Source organism: Staurois parvus, unplaced genomic scaffold (genome assembly GCF_062004578.1).
Source record: "Staurois parvus isolate SC_StPar_1 unplaced genomic scaffold, SC_StPar_1.0 ptg000952l, whole genome shotgun sequence".
Classification (NCBI taxonomy): Eukaryota; Metazoa; Chordata; class Amphibia; order Anura; family Ranidae; genus Staurois; species Staurois parvus.
In genome coordinates, this window is record NW_028318748.1 from 793487 (window position 1) to 813462 (window position 19976).

Below are 19976 nucleotides of genomic sequence, written 5' to 3' on the forward strand. Positions count from 1 at the left end.
TTGTGCCTGCACAGGTGGTAATCTTTTAAGTGACTTGGCTGAAGGTGTGAAATGTTACCAAATCTACATGGTGAAGATGCTAAAATTACATTATATGTGGAAGTCAGATGGTGTAAAAGGCTCCCACCCATGTTCAAGGATGTTTTTTGTAGATGTAGGTGGCCTCCTTCACACCTCTCGTAAACCAGTTGCCCTTCCTGTCCAAAATGTGCACCTCACTGCCCTCAAAAAGGAAGATTCCTTTCCTTAAGATGTAGGAAAGCTGCTGAGTCTTGACCTGCTCAATTTGCCCATTAATTTCGTGAGAGGTTGACTTTGCATTCCTCGCTACACTGCAGCTCCAAGCTAGAAAATTTGAGAGCCCTATTCAGTGTTTGCTTTCAGCCCTTAAGTAGACTTTAAAAATATTGTGAATCCTGAGGGGTTCATTTCCAGGGAGTGACCGAGTGAATTTTGAAGAGGTTCAAGAGGAAATTGGATAAGTTTACAAATGTACATACAAACCAGTTTAGATACCTGCCAACCTTTTATTCATGGATAGTAAATCTTTAAGCTTAGTACACACCATCAGAAAATTGTACGAAAGATACAGTGTTCCCTCGCCACTTCGCGCTTCATGTTTTGCAGCTTCAGTGCTTCGCTGGTCAGCAGCCACATTGTGGAAAGGAGCGTTGTTTCATGTTGATGCGCGAGAGAGAAGGATCCCTGCATGTTAACCAAAGAGATGAGTTGACTCAGAGTACTGTACTGTACATACCACGGGCTTTCATAAAGGTCGACCAATAAGAGTATGAGTGGATTTATCCCTGTGAGTTGATTGTCTGCGCATCATTGCAGCCTCACCTAGCATCTTCTCTTGTTGTATCTCGCCAGTCTTGTCCATGATGTTGACTCTCGCATACATTCCTGGGGGCAAATACTACTTCGCGGTTTTTCAGCTTTCGCGGAAGGTTCTGGTCCCCATTAACAGCGAAAAACGAGGGATCACTGTACCACTTTTGAAGCGATCATACGATAATCTGATCGTTAGTACACAACTTTCATCTGAAATTATTTGAAGGCACAAGCACGAAGATTTTTCTCATACGATATCAGATCGTATGATTTTCGTTTAATTAGCACAGTTTTCTTCTGAAAATACAATACAAATACATGACATCACTTCCGAATTTTTATTCTGTCGTACAAGAATCTTCTTAACTTTAGTAACCTCTTCACTTTTGATATGAGTCTAGTATGCAAAAAAAACAACAAAAAACAATCATTCGTCTGATATTCTCATCGTAAGTAAGGGGATTAAGTCTTAAGAACCAGTCATGAAGAGCACAGCTTTAGTTATATCAATGCTTACCTCCCAGAGATGGCTGTTTGTTCTGTAAGGCCCCTTTCACAAGGGCAGACCGATCAAAACTGTCAGATTTTAGGTAAACCCGATCAAACCCTCCATTATCCTCTATGGAGCGTTGGATGTAAACAGATTTGTGTTCGTTTACACCCATGGGCGGACTGACCATTTGGAAACTCGGGCACTGCCCGAGGGCCCCTGGGTCAGTAGGGGGCCCCATGAGATGCCCCTGGTACCTTTTTCATAGGTTTTTTTGAGTGTGGGCAAGGATACAGGGGCCACATGATCCCCTATTGCCCGGGAGCCCCATGAGTTGTCAGTCCGCCCCTGTTTACACCTGCCTACATCCAATCTGATCCTATTTGCTGAAAACAGACGGATGGGGATCCACTGGCAATTGGGTGTAAACAGACAGGTGGATCATTTACATCTGACCACCCACAGAGGACAGCATGCTGTATCTCTGTCCGCTCTGCACCAGCCATCCCCTTGCTCCACAGGGATAAGCAGATACATTCCCTTCTGAGCAAGTAGATCCTGGCAGAGTCCACCCTGTGTGGAAGGGTCTAAAGCCTAGTACAAGCGATCAGAAAATTGTATAAAAAATACTGCTTTCGAGGCAATCATACAATAATTTGATCGTTAGTACACAGCTTTCGTCAACATTTTTTCTCGTAGGATGCCAGATCGTATGATTTTTGCTTTTGTCTTGAAATACAATACAAATACATTAAGTCACTTCCCAAATTTTATTATGTCGTACAAGAATTTTCATAACTTTAGTAACCTCTTCGCTTTCGACATGAGACTAGCATGCAATAAAAGATTATTTGTGCAATATTCCCAGCGTGTGTACGGAGCTTTACTTACCAAGATTCTCTCCCTCTCAGAAGTTACTTGGTAGTTTTATGAATGTCTATTATAGCAGTGACCAAAGACAGGAGATAAAACAGCCTGCATTGACTTGACACTCATTCTCTGAAAGGGCAAGAATACAACTATATAACAGGACACACAGCTAATCCTGAGAGGTATAGGAAAGGAGATTCAGATTATCATAATTGCCCATTATTGACCGATGAAACAGGAACTTCAGGCAGACCTTCACAATTTATTAAAATGTAATATATATCATGTTGCTTCCTCTTTTTTTTTTTGTATTTCTTTATTTATACACACACTATATGGCCAAATGTATTGGGCCAACCCTCCAAATCATTGGATTCAGGTGTTCCAGTCACCTCCATGGCCACAGGTGTATAAAATCAAGCACTTAGGCATGCAGACTGCTTGCACAAACATTTATGAAAGAATGGGTCGCTCTCAGGAGCTCAGTGAATTCAAGCGTGGTCCCGTGATAGGTTGTCACCTGTGCAATAAGTGACATTTCCTGGCTATTAAATATTAATAACTCAGCCATCAAGTGGTAGGACACGTAAAATGACAGTGCATGCTGAAGCGCACAGTGGACAGAAGTCGCCAACTGTCTGCAGAGTCAATAGCTAAAGACCTCCAAACTTCATGTGTCCTTCAGATTAGCACAACAACAGTGCATAGAGAGCTTCATGGAATGGGTTTCCATGGCTGAGCAGCTGCATCCAAGCCTTACATTGCCAAGTGCAATTTAAAGTGTTGGATGCCGTGGCGCAAAGCACGCCGCCACTGGACTCTAGAGCAGTGGAGATGTGTTCTCTGGAGCGACCAATCATGCTTCTCTGTCTGGCAATCTGATGAATGTGTTTAGGTTTGGCGGTTGCCAGGAGAACGGTACTTGCCTGACTGCATTGTGCCAAGTGTAAAGTTTGGTAGAAGGGGGATTATGGTGTGGGGTTGTTTTTCAGGGGTTGGGCTTGGCCCCTGAAGGGAACTCTTAAGGTGTCAGCATTTCAAGACATTTTGGACAATTTCATGCTCCCAACTTTATGAGAAGAGTTTGGGGATGGCCCCTTCCTGTTCCAACATGACTACACTCACCAAACATCCACTATCTCCTGCACTCAAGGACTCAGATCAAACGAAGGTTAATAACAAACAGTGTGTTCATCCACTGTTGATCAAAGGTTGTGCAGCTCTATCATGAAGCTGGGGAAGATTGATAAAACTGTAGAAGGGGATAAAATAAAGAGCGCACAAACCTTGTGCATTACCTCAGTAAACAATGAATAATTGTTTTTTTTTTTTTCAAAAACAGGCTGAAATGCTGTAATACTGACACTCAGTGGCTGAATGTCTCCTTGCTATGGGAACTCTGCCAAACTGAAGTCTTTATCTGTCATACCCAGTTCTGATGAAGAAGGAATCACCCTTTGAAACGCGTTAGCTTTTATCTCCCCTTTGGATTGACCTGTAACCCTGTGTGGATTATGGTTATTTTATGCCTGTTTTACCACTACTCTTGTGAGTATATTTCCTAAATAAAAGTATTCATTGTTTACTGAGGTAATGCGCAAGGTTTGTGCGCTCTTTCTTTTATCCCCTCCAACATAACTACGCACCAGTGCACAAAACAAGGTCCATAAAGACATGGAGGAGCGAGGTTGGGGTGGAGAAACTTTACTGGCCCACACAGAGTCCTGACCTCAACTTGACAGAACACCTTTGGGATGAATTAGAGCGAAGACTGCGAGCCAGGCCTTCTCGTCAGACATCAGTGCCATACACCCTCCTAAACCTTGTGGACGGCCTTCCCAGAAGGGTTGAAGCTGTTATAGCTGCAAAGGGTGGGTCATCAAAGTTCATGTAAGTGTAAAGGCTGGTGTCCCAATACTTTTGGTAGTACAGTATAGTGTATGTTGCCTCCTGTTTTGCTCTCATGATCCATAATAAGCTTAAAAATTGCAACATCTTCCTCTGGTCTACAATAAGAATGCTAGCCTTGTGCTGCTCCTGCCTGAAGAAGAGGAACCTCCTAACATCACCAAACTGGTTGAAAACAACAAATAAGATGTACAGGGTTTAAAAAAACAACACTGAGGGATGGCATCAGAGAGCATGGGGAGGCAGGTGGCAGGTAACAAGGCTGGAGTGTTGCTTTCAATTTCCTTTATTCCTAGGAGATAATGACTTGACACTTGTTATCACACAGAGATTTTACCATATTCTGGAACAGAATTAGCGTGTTTGTAAAGTCAAGACTTTTTATTTTAAGTTGTGGATAGAGTCGTCAGGAGTTAGACTCTGTGTTAACCTCCCTGGCGGTATGATTATGTCCATATTTCTGTGCTCAAAGCAGTAAATTTTTTTGCATGGAAATATGTATTTTTTTATTGTAGGCCTGTAATTTTTAGCAATAACTCACTGAAATCTGTCCGAACAAGAGTCTAGTAAAAATCCCGGGCATGTTAAAATTTGAAACACAAAATCATAAATTATCATTTAATAAACAATCATAAAAAAAAATATAATAATAAATTTAATTAAATAATCAAACCAAAAACACTGAAATTTGAAATATAGCTCCAAGTTCGCACATCACTGAGCAAAGTCGCAAAACTGTTTTCAGTGTCTGATGACAAATTTCCCCACAAATCATTATCACCAGGGGCGGACTGACCATTTGGAAACTCGGCACTGCCCGAGGGCCCGGGGTTAGTAGGGGGCCTCATGAGATGCCTTTTTCATAGGCTTTTTTGAGTTTGGGCAAGGACACAGGGGCCCCAAGATCCCCTATTGCCCGGGGGCCCCATGAGTTGTCAGTCCGCCCGATTATCACTCAATTCTGCAAGTGATTTTGATTTACTATCGCTGTTCTCTAGCTGGTCTAAAACCGCTTTTGACCTAAAGGGACGCTTTTTGGATGCCATGGACGTTTCTCAGTTTCCAGGCAGAAAGAACAGTAAAAATGCAGGCAGGGCACAGGAAAAAGCACTCGGGACAAAATGTATGTGAAATGGTTTGATACAGTAATTAGAGATGAGCGAATCGAAGTAGGCGAAGTGGAATTCGTTTCGAATATTGGAAAATTTTCGATTCGCGCCGAATCCGAAAAATATCATACTTCGGATGCGCGAATCGAAATTTTTCCTAAAATGGCAGCGACATGTGCGGCGACGGAGCGGGGATGTCTGGGAAGGCGCGCAGACAAGGCGCGCTGACCCATAATGCATTCATTAATGACATGTGATCGCATTAGCCAATCAGCAGCCAGCCAGCCAGCACTGTGTAATGGTCGAGCTATAAATGGCGGCCATTTTAGAATTCTCCATTTGCCTCCAGTCATTCAAGAGAGGCAGACCGCTCTGTATTAGGGACAGAGTTAGGGCCACAGAAACGTTACTTGGGGACAGAGAAACGTTACTTAGGGACAGAGAAACATTACTCAGGGACACAGAATTGTTACTGAGGGCCACAGAATCGTTACTTAGGGACACAGAAACGTTAGTTAGGGCCACAGAATTGTTACTCAGGGACAGACACAGAATTGTTACTGAGGGCCACAGAAACGGTACTTAGGGCCACAGAAACGTTACTCAGGGACACAGAATTGTTACTGAGGGCCACAGAACTGTTACTTAGGGCCACAGAAACGTTAGTTAGGGCCACAGAATTGTTACTCAGGGACAGACACAGAATTGTTACTGAGGGCCACAGAAACGGTACTTAGGGCCACAGAAACGTTACTCAGGGACACAGAATTGTTACTGAGGGCGACAGAACTGTTACTTAGGGCCACAGAAACGTTAGTTAGGGCCACAGAATTGTTACTCAGGGACAGACACAGAATTGTTACTGAGGGACACAGAATTGTTACTGAGGGCCACAGAACCGTTACTTAGGGCCACAGAATTGTTATTGAGGGCCACAGAATTGTTACTGAGGGCCACAGAACCGTTACTTAGGGCCACAGAATTGTTACTCAGGGACACAGAATTGTTACTGAGGGCCACAGAACCGTTACTTAGGGCCACAGAATTGTTACTCAGCGACAGACACAGAATTGTTACTGAGGGCCACAGAATTGTTACTGAGGGCCACAGAATTGTTACTGAGGGCCACAGAACCGTTACTTAGGGCCACAGAAACATTACTCAGGGACACAGAATTGTTACTGAGGGCCACAGAACTGTTACTTAGGGCCACAGAATTGTTACTCAGGGACAGACACAGAATTGTTACTGAGGGACACAGAATTGTTACTGAGGGCCACAGAACCGTTACTTAGGGCCACAGAATTGTTAGGGACACAGAATTGTTACTGAGGGCCACAGAACCGTTACTTAGGGCCACAGAATTGTTACTCAGGGACAGACACAGAATTGTTACTGAGGGACACAGAATTGTTACTGAGGGCCACAGAACCGTTACTTAGGGCCACAGAATTGTTACTCAGGGACACAGAATTGTTACTCAGGGACACAGAACCGTTACTTAGGGCCACAGAATTGTTACTCAGGGACACAGAATTGTTACTGAGGGCCACAGAACCGTTACTTAGGGCCACAGAATTGTTACTCAGGGACAGACACAGAATTGTTACTGAGGGACACAGAATTGTTACTCAGGGCCACAGAATTGTTACTCAGGGACAGACACAGAATTGTTACTGAGGGACACAGAATTGTTACTCAGGGCCACAGAATTGTTACTCAGGGACAGACACAGAATTGTTACTGAGGGACACAGAATTGTTACTCAGGGCCACAGAATTGTTACTCAGGGACAGACACAGAATTGTTACTCAGGGACACAGAATTGTTACTCAGGGACACAGAATCGTTGAATTAAAGAGTATGTCAGACAACATGCAGAGGAGTGGCAGAGGAGGCAATGTTTTAGGAGCGAGCAGACGTGGCAGCAGAGGAAGGGGTCGAGGCAGCACTATTCGCAGCCAGAGGCCAGTGCTCCCGGTGTCATCCAGCGGTCGTGTCTCCACCGACAACCCTGCCGTCATCGATTGGTTGGCTCGGTCGTCTTCCTCTTCCCAGGTCACCTCTGACACCTACAGCCAACGGTCGGTGGGTACGTCAGACACAACCGTTAGTTGGCATGGCCCGGGAGCAAGCCCACTGAAATCACGTGTCCTCTACCTGCCCCTGTCCTTTGGTGTTCCCTCACCAAGCGAAGTATCGCATGCTGTGGGCTCAGCCCCACTGTACAGTGAGGAAGAGCTAACAGAGGGCGGTCAGGAACGGGGGGAGACATCCGCCTTTTCAGCAGCCAGGCGAAGAAGTAGTGGCGAGGAGAGTGGCTCGGTAGCCGGTCTAGAGACAGGTCTGTCTCCTGACCCAGACGCAGCCGAGGGGGCTAGTAGTGAGGCGGAGACCCTACTTGATGATGAGGAGGTTGATCGCACTTGGCAGCCTCGTCGTCATCAGGCAATTTCTTCCGCATCATCAGGAGAAGAGGGTGGCAGCTTGGCAGCGAGCGAAACAGTCGGTGGGTTGCCCAGGAGGCAGCAAGGTCGCAGCAGTGTCAGTGGAGCCAAACGGCCACGGAGTAGAGCACCAGCTCCACTGCAGCCTACCACCACGGCCAGTAGTGGTGCCGGTGTGCACGGAGGAAGCAGCAGTCAGCCAGTGAGGAGTATCGGGGGCAAAGTTTCCTACTCGGCGGTGTGGCAATTTTTCGTCAAGCCGCCCGAGGAAGTAAACGTAGCCGTATGTCGACTATGTGGCCAGAAAGTCAAGCGTGGCCAGGGGGCCCATGTTGGGACTACAGCGTTGCGACTGCATATGCAGCGTCGCCATTTGGTGGCCTGGGAAAACCGTAATAAAGATACGGCGGTTCTGCCCGCCCCAGCCCCCGCTCCATCACCCGCTCCGTTACTTGCTCCGTCACCCGACGTCAATCGCCCTGCATCAGCCAGTCAAGGCTCCAACACCTCTGCTGAGGAGAGTTGTCGCTCGTTGGCATCTTCCGCTCGTTCAGATGCTCCTTCTCCTGCTACTCCTCTTCACGGATTCCGTCAGCAGTCTTTCTTGGAATCCGTTTCCAAGAGACAACAGTTTGCGAGCACGCACCCGACGGTGCAAAAGCTGAACGTCCTCCTGTCCAAGTTGCTGGTGCTGCAGTCCCTCCCTTTCCAAGTGGTGGACTCAGCACCTTTCCGAGAAATGATGGCGTGTGCCGCGCCGCGGTGGAGAGTGCCAAGCCGTCATTTCTTCGCCAAAAAGGCAGTGCCAGCCCTGCATTCACATGTAGAAGAGATGGTGGGCCAGTCTTTGAGCATGTCGGTCTCTGCCAAAGTGCACGGCAGCGCCGACGTGTGGAGCTGTAACTACGGTCAGGGACAGTACATGTCATTTACGGCCCACTGCGTGAACGTGGTGCCGTCACAGCCGCACCAGCAACTTGGACAGGTCACGCCGCTTTTGCCTCCACGTTTGCACGTCCTTGGTCCACAAAAGATGTCCGCCTCTACCACCTCTTCTTCCGCCGTGTCCTCAGCCGCCACCCCCGTGCCAAGTCCCATTACCCGACCGGCATAACACATGTGCAGGGCGCAACGGTGTCACGCTGTGCTGCACCTGGTATGCCTTGGCGAACGTAGTCACACAGGGGAGGAACTTCTAAGTGTAATGAACAGAGAAATCGACAGATGGCTGTCTCCGCGCAAACTGAAAATCGGAACCATGTTGACCGACAACGGAAAGAACATGGTGTCTGCTCTGCGTCAAGGAAGGTTGTGCCATGCGCCATGCATGGCTCACGTGTTCAATCTGGTTGTCAAGCGGTTCCTAAAATCCACCATCCCACTGCAAGACATCCTTAAAATGTCACGTAAACTTTGCATGCATTTCAGCCATTCCTACACCGCAAAGCACACCCTCCTTGAGCTGCAGCGGCAGAACGGAATTGCACAGCATCGCCTGATCTGCGACGTTGCAACAAGGTGGAATTCAACGGGCCTCCCATTGCTGCTGCCAGGCCCGTAATCTGCCATGGGCCCCCGTACCGACTCCTCATGCTGTGACGTTGCAACAAGGTGGAATTCAACCCTACATATGTTAGACCGCCTTTACGAACAGCAAAAGGCCATCACAGATTTCCTGATGTTAATAGCGGATAAAGGTACTCCCTGTGTAACTTAGATGTCAGCCATTGGCAGCTCATGCGTGACACCTGCGCTTGCTCAGGCCCTTTGAGGAGGCCACGCTATTCGTGAGTCGGCAGGACTATGGGATGAACGACGTCATTCCTCTGTTGCACGTCCTGGAACAAATGCTGTTAACAATGGCTGGTCAGGGTGCGGTAGACGTGGCGCACAGATCTCAACGCCACATGACCCCTGTGGGGGCAGGACAGGAAGAAGAGGAGGAGGTAGAGGAGGACATTGGTGCTCAGGAATTATTGAGTGAAATGGGTGGTTTTTCCACTCAGCGGACAGGAGTGGAGGAGCAGGAGCATCTGGTAGAGGAGGAGGAAGAGGAGACAGAGGACCCAGACGCACCGTGGCAGTATGCTGTGGAGATGGAGGCAGGGAGTCCCTCGCATTCCTTGGCACAAATGGCCCATAGCATGCTCGCTTGCTTGCGTACCGACAGCCGAATAATAACCATCAGACAGAGGGATGACTTTTGGCTGTCCACCTTGTTGGACCCTCGCTACCGTTCAAAAATGGTGGCCTTTTTCACACCTGCTGAGAAGGAGGCCAAAATAACGTACTATAAAAACCACCTATGTAGTCAGCTGGTCTCTGCCTGTCTGCACCAACGTCCATCCTCAGACACTGTGGGCCCTGTGCGCTCGCGTTCCGCTGCCATGGCAGCAGGGGAGGGGTGGGGTGGTAGAAGCAGTGGCAGCTCCACCAGCAGCAGCTGCCTCAGTCTGCAGTCGATGATGAGTAGCTTTCTTCACCAGCGCAGTGAGGAAACTACTAACCAGCCGCAGCAGCAGCAGCATCAGGTGGACCTGGAGCAGGACCTCAAACAACAGGCTTGGGCCTACTTGGACAGCACCCTGCCAACCGAGTTAGACAATCCCCTTGACTACTGGGCAACGAAACTTGACCTTTGGCCCCAACTAGCTGAATTTGCCCTTGAAAGGCTGTCATGCCCGGCCAGTAGAGTGGCATCGGAGCGCGTGTTTAGTGCGGCAGGAGGTATTGTAACTCCGCGGAGGACACGACTGTCCACCCAAAGTGTGGAGAGACTCACGTTTGTGAAAATGAATCAGGCGTGGATTAGTCTGGATTTCAAACCACCAGTTCCTGACACAACTGACTAAATCCGCCATGAATCATGCCCCTGCCATGTGCCACTTTCAGGTCTCCTCACACTGCTGGTGTGTTGAATTTTTTGACATAGGGTGCTGGCAGATTACGGGCCTCCCATAGCTGCTGCCAGGCCCCTAATCTGCCATGGGCCCCTATATACCGCCTCCTCATGCTGCTGCCAGGTCCAGAGTCTCTCATGGGTCCCTGTACGGCCTCCCATTGCTGCTGTCTCCATCGCCACACTCTGCCATGTGCCACTTTCAGGTCTCTTCACACTGCTGGTGTGTTGAATTTTTTGACATAGGGTGCTGGCAGATTACGGGCCTCTCATAGCTGCTGCCAGGCCCCTAATCTGCCATGGGCCCCTATATACCGCCTCCTCATGCTGCTGCCAGGTCCAGAGTCTCTCATGGGTCCCTGTACGGCCTCCCATTGCTGCTGTCTCCATCGCCACACTCTGCCATGTGCCACTTTCAGGTCTCCTCACACTGCTGGTGTGTTGAATTTTTTGACATAGGGTGCTGGCAGATTACGGGCCTCCCATAGCTGCTGCCAGGCCCCTAATCTGCCATGGGCCCCTATATACCGCCTCCTCATGCTGCTGCCAGGTCCAGAGTCTCTCATGGGTCCCTGTACGGCCTCCCATTGCTGCTGTCTCCATCGCCACACTCTGCCATGTGCCACTTTCAGGTCTCCTCACACACTGCTGGTGTGTTGAATTTTTTGACATAGGGTGCTGGCAGATTACGGGCCTCCCATAGCTGCTGCCAGGCCCCTAATCTGCCATGGGCCCCTATATACCGCCTCCTCATGCTGCTGCCAGGTCCAGAGTCTCTCATGGGTCCCTGTACGGCCTCCCATTGCTGCTGTCTCCATCGCCACACTCTGCCATGTGCCACTTTCAGGTCTCCTCACACTGCTGGTGTGTTGAATTTTTTGACATAGGGTGCTGGCAGATTACGGGCCTCCCATAGCTGCTGCCAGGCCCCTAATCTGCCATGGGCCCCTATATACCGCCTCCTCATGCTGCTGCCAGGTCCAGAATCTCTCATGGGTCCCTGTACGGCCTCCCATTGCTGCTGTCTCCATCGCCACACTCTGCCATGTGCCACTTTCAGGTCTCCTCACACACTGCTGGTGTGTTGAATTTTTTGACATAGGGTGCTGGCAGATTACGGGCCTCCTATAGCTGCTGCCAGGCCCCTAATCTGCCATGGGCCCCTATATACCGCCTCCTCATGCTGCTGCCAGGTCCAGAGTCTCTCATGGGTCCCTATACGGCCTCCCATTGCTGCTGTCTCCATCGCCACACTCTGCCATGTGCCACTTTCAGGTCTCCTCACACTGCTGGTGTGTTGAATTTTTTGACATAGGGTGCTGGCAGATTACGGGCCTCCCATAGCTGCTGCCAGGCCCCTAATCTGCCATGGGCCCCTATATACCGCCTCCTCATGCTGCTGCCAGGTCCAGAGTCTCTCATGGGTCCCTGTACGGCCTCCCATTGCTGCTGTCTCCATCGCCACACTCTGCCATGTGCCACTTTCAGGTCTCCTCACACTGCTGGTGTGTTGAATTTTTTGACATAGTGTGCTGGCAGATTACGGGCCTCCCATAGCTGCTGCCAGGCCCCTAATCTGCCATGGGCCCCTATATACCGCCTCCTCATGCTGCTGCCAGGTCCAGAGTCTTTCATGGGTCCCTGTACGGCCTCCCATTGCTGCTGTCTCCATCGCCACACTCTGCCATGTGCCACTTTCAGGTCTCTTCACACTGCTGGTGTGTTGAATTTTTTGACATAGGGTGCTGGCAGATTACGGGCCTCCCATAGCTGCTGCCAGGCCCCTAATCTGCCATGGGCCCCTATACCGCCTCCTCATGCTGCTGCCAAGTCCAGAGTCTGTCATGGGTCCCTGTACGGCCTCCCATTGCTGCTGTCTCCATCGCCACACTCTGCCATGTGCCACTTTCAGGTCTCCTCACACTGCTGGTGTGTTCCATTTTTTGTCATAGGGTGCTGGCAGATTACGGGCCTCCTATAGCTGCTGCCAGGCCCCTAATCTGCCATGGGCCCCTATACCGCCTCCTCATGCTGCTGCCAAGTCCAGAGTCTGTCATGGGTCCCTGTACGGCCTCCCATTGCTGCTGTCTCCATCGCCACACTCTGCCATGTGCCACTTTCAGGTCTCCTCACACTGCTGGTGTGTTACATTTTTTGTCATAGGGTGCTGGCAGATTACGGGCCTCCTATAGCTGCTGCCAGGCCCCTAATCTGCCATGGGCCCCTGTACCGCCTCCTCATGCTGCTGCCAGGTCCACAGTGTCTCATGCCATGTGCCACTTTCAGGTCTCCTCACACTGCTGGTGTGTTCAATTTTTTGACATAGGGTGCTGGCAGATTACGGGCCTCCTATAGCTGCTGCCAGGCCCCTAATCTGCCATGGGCCTCTATACCGCCTCCTCATGCTGCTGCCAGGTCCAGAGTCTCTCATGGGTCCCTGTACGGCCTCCCATTGCTGCTGTCTCCATCGCCACACTCTGCCATGTGCCACTTTCAGGTCTCTTCACACTGCTGGTGTGTTGAATTTTTTGACATAGGGTGCTGGCAGATTACGGGCCTCCCATAGCTGCTGCAAGGCCCCTAATCTGCCATGGGCCCCTATACCGCCTCCTCATGCTGCTGCCAAGTCCAGAGTCTGTCATGGGTCCCTGTACGGCCTCCCATTGCTGCTGTCTCCATCGCCACACTCTGCCATGTGCCACTTTCAGGTCTCCTCACACTGCTGGTGTGTTCCATTTTTTGTCATAGGGTGCTGGCAGATTAGGGGCCTCCCATAGCTGCTGCCAGGCCCCTAATCTGCCATGGGCTCCTGTACCGCCTCCTCATGCTGCTGCCAGGTCCACAGTGTCTCATGCCATGTGCCACTTTCAGGTCTCCTCACACTGCTGGTGTGTTGAATTTTTTGACATAGGGTGCTGGCAGATTACGGGCCTCCCATAGCTGCTGCCAGGCCCCTAATCTGCCATGGGCCCCTATACCGCCTCCTCATGCTGCTGCCAGGTCCAGAGTCTGTCATGGGTCCCTGTACGGCCTCCCATTGCTGCTGTCTCCATCGCCACACTCTGCCATGTGCCACTTTCAGGTCTCCTCACACTGCTGGTGTGTTCCATTTTTTGTCATAGGGTGCTGGCAGATTACGGGCCTCCTATAGCTGCTGCCAGGCCCCTAATCTGCCATGGGCCCCTGTACCGCCTCCTCATGCTGCTGCCAGGTCCACAGTGTCTCATGCCATGTGCCACTTTCAGGTCTCCTCACACTGCTGGTGTGTTCAATTTTTTGACATAGGGTGCTGGCAGATTACGGGCCTCCTATAGCTGCTGCCAGGCCCCTAATCTGCCATGGGCCCCTATACCGCCTCCTCATGCTGCTGCCAGGTCCAGAGTCTCTCATGGGTCCCTGTACGGCCTCCCATTGCTGCTGTCTCCATCGCCACACTCTGCCATGTGCCACTTTCAGGTCTCCTCACACTGCTGGTGTGTTCCATTTTTTGTCATAGGGTGCTGGCAGATTAGGGGCCTCCCATAGCTGCTGCCAGGCCCCTAATCTGCCATGGGCTCCTGTACCGCCTCCTCATGCTGCTGCCAGGTCCACAGTGTCTCATGCCATGTGCCACTTTCAGGTCTCCTCACACTGCTGGTGTGTTGAATTTTTTGACATAGGGTGCTGGCAGATTACGGGCCTCCCATAGCTGCTGCCAGGCCCCTAATCTGCCATGGGCCCCTATACCACCTCCTCATGCTGCTGCCAGGTCCAGAGTCTGTCATGGGTCCCTGTACGGCCTCCCATTGCTGCTGTCTCCATCGCCACACTCTGCCATGTGCCACTTTCAGGTCTCCTCACACTGCTGGTGTGTTCCATTTTTTGTCATAGGGTGCTGGCAGATTACGGGCCTCCTATAGCTGCTGCCAGGCCCCTAATCTGCCATGGGCCCCTGTACCGCCTCCTCATGCTGCTGCCAGGTCCACAGTGTCTCATGCCATGTGCCACTTTCAGGTCTCCTCACACTGCTGGTGTGTTGAATTGTTTGACATAGGGTGCTGGCAGATTACGGGCCACCTATAGCTGCTGCCAGGCCCCTAATCTGCCATGGGCCCCTATACCGCCTCCTCATGCTGCTGCCAGGTCCAGAGTCTCTCATGGGTCCCTGTACGGCCTCCCATTGCTGCTGTCTCCATCGCCACACTCTGCCATGTGCCACTTTCAGGTCTCCTCACACTGCTGGTGTGTTCCATTTTTTGTCATAGGGTGCTGGCAGATTAGGGGCCTCCCATAGCTGCTGCCAGGCCCCTAATCTGCCATGGGCCCCTGTACCGCCTCCTCATGCTGCTGCCAGGTCCAGAGTCTCTCATGGGTCCCTGTACGGCCTCCCTTTGCTGCTGTCTCCATCGCCACACTCTGCCATGTGCCACTTTCAGGTCTCCTCACACTGCTGGTGTGTTCCATTTTTTGTCATAGGGTGCTGGCAGATTACGGGCCTCCTATAGCTGCTGCCAGGCCCCTAATCTGCCATGGGCCCCTATACCGCCTCCTTATGCTGCTGCCAAGTCCAGAGTCTGTCATGGGTCCCTGTACGGCCTCCCATTGCTGCTGTCTCCATCGCCACACTCTGCCATGTGCCACTTTCAGGTCTCCTCACACTGCTGGTGTGTTCCATTTTTTGTCATAGGGTGCTGGCAGATTACGGGCCTCCTATAGCTGCTGCCAGGCCCCTAATCTGCCATGGGCCCCTGTACCGCCTCCTCATGCTGCTGCCAGGTCCACAGTGTCTCATGCCATGTGCCACTTTCAGGTCTCCTCACACTGCTGGTGTGTTCAATTTTTTGACATAGGGTGCTGGCAGATTACGGGCCTCCTATAGCTGCTGCCAGGCCCCTAATCTGCCATGGGCCCCTATACCGCCTCCTCATGCTGCTGCCAGGTCCAGAATCTCTCATGGGTCCCTGTTTGGCCTCCCATTGCTGCTGTCTCCATCGCCACACTCTGCCATGTGCCACTTTCAGGTCTCCTCACACACTGCTGGTGTGTTCAATTTTTTGACATAGGGTGCTGGCAGATTACGGGCCTCCCATAGCTGCTGCCAGGCCCCTAATCTGCCATGGGCCCCTATACCGCCTCCTCATGCTGCTGCCAGGTCCAGAGTCTCTCATGGGTCCCTGTACGGCCTCCCATTGCTGCTGTCTCCATCGCCACACTCTGCCATGTGCCACTTTCAGGTCTCCTCACACTGCTGGTGTGTTCCATTTTTTGTCATAGGGTGCTGGCAGATTACGGGCCTCCCATAGCTGCTGCCAGGCCCCTAATCTGCCATGGGCCCCTGTACCGCCTCCTCATACTGCTGCCAGGTCCACAGTGTCTCATGCCATGTGCCACTTTCAGGTCTCCTCACACTGCTGGTGTGTTGAATTTTTTGACATAGGGTGCTGGCAGATTACGGGCCTCCCATAGCTGCTGCCAGGCCCCTAATCTGCCATGGGCCCCTATACCGCCTCCTCATGCTGCTGCCAGGTCCAGAGTCTGTCATGGGTCCCTGTACGGCCTCCCATTGCTGCTGTCTCCATCGCCACACTCTGCCATGTGCCACTTTCAGGTCTCCTCACACTGCTGGTGTGTTCCATTTTTTGTCATAGGGTGCTGGCAGATTACGGGCCTCCTATAGCTGCTGCCAGGCCCCTAATCTGCCATGGGCCCCTGTACCGCCTCCTCATGCTGCTGCCAGGTCCACAGTGTCTCATGCCATGTGCCACTTTCAGGTCTCCTCACACTGCTGGTGTGTTGAATTTTTTGACATAGGGTGCTGGCAGATTACGGGCCTCCCATAGCTGCTGCCAAGCCCCTAATCTGCCATGGGCCCCTATACCGCCTCCTCATGCTGCTGCCAAGTCCAGAGTCTGTCATGGGTCCCTGTACGGCCTCCCATTGCTGCTGTCTCCATCGCCACACTCTGCCATGTGCCACTTTCAGGTCTCCTCACACTGCTGGTGTGTTGAATTTTTTGACATTGGGTGCTGGCAGATTACGGGCCTCCCATAGCTGCTGCCAGGCCCCTAATCTGCCATGGGCCCCTGTACCGCCTCCTCATGCTGCTGCCAGGTCCACAGTGTCTCATGCCATGTGCCACTTTCAGGTCTCCTCACACTGCTGGTGTGTTCAATTTTTTGACATAGGGTGCTGGCAGATTACGGGCCTCCTATAGCTGCTGCCAGGCCCCTAAGCTGCCATGGGCCCCTATACCGCCTCCTCATGCTGCTGCCAGGTCCAGAGTCTCTCATGGGTCCCTGTACGGCCTCCCATTGCTGCTGTCTCCATCGCCACACTCTGCCATGTGCCACTTTCAGGTCTCCTCACACACTGCTGGTGTGTTGAATTTTTTGACATAGGGTGCTGGCAGATTACGGGCCTCCCATTGCTGCTGCCAGGCCCGTAATCTGCCATGGGCCCCCGTACCGACTCCTCATGCTGTGACGTTGCAACAAGGTGGAATTCAACCCTACATATGTTAGACCGCCTTTACGAACAGCAAAAGGCCATCACAGATTTCCTGATGTTAAAAGCGGATAAAGGTACTCCCTGTGTAACTTAGATGTCAGCCATTGGCAGCTCATGCGTGACACCTGCGCTTGCTCAGGCCCTTTGAGGAGGCCACGCTATTCGTGAGTCGGCAGGACTATGGGATGAACGACGTCATTCCTCTGTTGCACGTCCTGGAACAAATGCTGTTAACAATGGCTGGTCAGGGTGCGGTAGACGTGGCGCACAGATCTCAACGCCACATGACCCCTGTGGGGGCAGGACAGGAAGAAGAGGAGGAGGTAGAGGAGGACATTGGTGCTCAGGAATTATTGAGTGAAATGGGTGGTTTTTCCACTCAGCGGACAGGAGTGGAGGAGCAGGAGCATCTGGTAGAGGAGGAGGAAGAGGAGACAGAGGACCCAGACGCACCGTGGCAGTATGCTGTGGAGATGGAGGCAGGGAGTCCCTCGCATTCCTTGGCACAAATGGCCCATAGCATGCTCGCTTGCTTGCGTACCGACAGCCGAATAATAACCATCAGACAGAGGGATGACTTTTGGCTGTCCACCTTGTTGGACCCTTGCTACCGTTCAAAAATGGTGGCCTTTTTCACACCTGCTGAGAGGGAGGCCAAAATAACGTACTATAAAAACCACCTATGTAGTCAGCTGGTCTCTGCCTGTCTGCGCCAACGTCCATCCTCAGACACTGTGGGCCCTGTGCGCTCGCGTTCCACTGCCATGGCAGCAGGGGAGGGGTGGGGTGGTAGGAGCAGTGGCAGCTCCACCAGCAGCGGCTGCCTCAGTCTGCAGTCGATGATGAGTAGCTTTCTTCACCAGCGCAGTGAGGAAACTACTAACCAGCCGCAGCATCAGCAGCATCAGGTGGACCTGGAGCAGGACCTCAAACAACAGGCTTAGGCCTACTTGGACAGCACCCTGCCAACCGAGGTAGACAATCCCCTTGACTACTGGGCAACGAAACTTGACCTTTGGCCCCAACTAGCTGAATTTGCCCTTGAAAGGCTGTCATGCCCGGCCAGTAGCGTGGCATCGGAGCGCGTGTTTAGTGCGGCAGGAGGTATTGTAACTCCGCGGAGGACACGACTGTCCACCCAAAGTGTGGAGAGACTCACGTTTGTGAAAATGAATCAGGCGTGGATTAGTCTGGATTTCAAACCACCAGTTCCTGACACAACTGACTAAATCCGCCATGAATCATGCCCCAAACATGTGCCACTTTCAGGTCTCCTCACACTGCTGGTGTGTTCCATTTTTTGTCATAGGGTGCTGGCAGATTACGGGCCTCCCATAGCTGCTGCCAGGCCCCTAATCTGCCATGGGCCCCTATACCGCCTCCTCATGCTGCTGCCAGGTCCAGAGTCTCTCATGGGTCCCTGTACGGCCTCCCATTGCTGCTGTCTCCATCGCCACACTCTGCCATGTGCCACTTTCAGGTCTCCTCACACTGCTGGTGTGTTCCATTTTTTGTCATAGGGTGCTGGCAGATTACGGGCCTCCTATAGCTGCTGCCAGGCCCCTAATCTGCCATGGGCCCCTATACCGCCTCCTCATGCTGCTGCCAGGTCCAGAGTCTCTCATGGGTCCCTGTACGGCCTCCCATTGCTGCTGTCTCCATCGCCACACTCTGCCATGTGCCACTTTCAGGTCTCCTCACACACTGCTGGTGTGTTGAATTTTTTGTCATAGGGTGCTGGCAGATTACGGGCCTCCCATAGCTGCTGCCAGGCCCCTAATCTGCCATGGGCCCCTATATACCGCCTCCTCATGCTGCTGCCAGGTCCAGAGTCTCTCCTGGGTCCCTGTACGGCCTCCCATTGCTGCTGTCTCCATCGCCACACTCTGCCATGTGCCACTTTCAGGTCTCCTCACACTGCTACTGGTTTCCATTTTGTCATAGGTTGCTGGCAGATTACAGGCCTCCCATAGGTGCTGCCAGGCCCCAAATCTGCCATGGGCCCCCGTACCGCCTCGTCACGCTGCTGCTGGGTCCACAGTGTGACATGGGTCCCTGTACCGCCTCCCATTGCTCCCACTCTGCCATGTGCCACTTTGAGGTCTCCTCACACTCCTGCTGGTTTCCATTTTGTCATAGGTTGCTGTATGGCCTCCCATTGCTGCTGCCTCCACCGCCACACTGTGGCTCCACACTCTGGTTTTGGCCCCGTGACTGGCCAAATGAGTGAAGTGTGCGGTGATTCTAAGATCGACGGCACTCATCTGCATGTCATACTGACTGACAGTATTATTTCTCTTCCCCAGCAGACTCCAAGGGCATTTAAATTAAAGGTTCAGTGTTCTGCACTAATATTAAGTCTCTCTGAAGCCTAGAAACACCCTTTTTTAAGTTAAATTCACAGCGAATATATTCGACTCGAATCGAATATTTTCCACGAATTCGCCGAATCAGTCGAATCGAATTTTTGAATACTTCGCTCATCTCTAACAGTAATGTTTTACTATGAGATTTTAGTGAATTTAGTGAATGTCACTTTTACAACTTTCAAATTTCCCGCCAGTTCCGTCACCCGTACATCCCAACGTCGCAGGGAACGGAACCCAGAAGACAGATGCCGGCATCCGCCGGAGGACATTGCCGGGGACACTGCAGGAGGGACATCGCGGGAGCGCAGGACAAGGTAAGTGAACAAGAGATACCGGAGCAGCGCTACAGGGTATTCCCGACTGTATAAAAAAAGGGGGGTCTGTGAAAAGAGATTCACAAAAACGTCTCTGGTGGTGTAACCAATGTGTGGGTGCTGCAAGTGTACTAGACAGGTATCTGTCATTACATATGCAGCACATTAAGATAAAGACCGGTCTTGATGCTGTTTTTATGTGATTTTAGGTCTTTTTGTATTATCTCATACTGAGGTGATGGTGAACCAG

The 19976-nt window shown here is 51.5% G+C and overlaps 1 long non-coding RNA gene across 1 annotated transcript in view; it reads right to left on the minus strand.

The window, feature by feature from the left end:
- Nucleotides 1-507: 507 nt before the first annotated feature.
- Nucleotides 508-19976, minus strand: part of LOC149441738 (uncharacterized) — a 69617-nt gene continuing 50148 nt past the window's right edge. Inside the window, exon 3 of the long non-coding RNA XR_016307300.1 lies at nt 508-1231. This is a non-coding gene — a long non-coding RNA (uncharacterized LOC149441738). The remainder of the gene's footprint in view (nt 1232-19976) is intronic.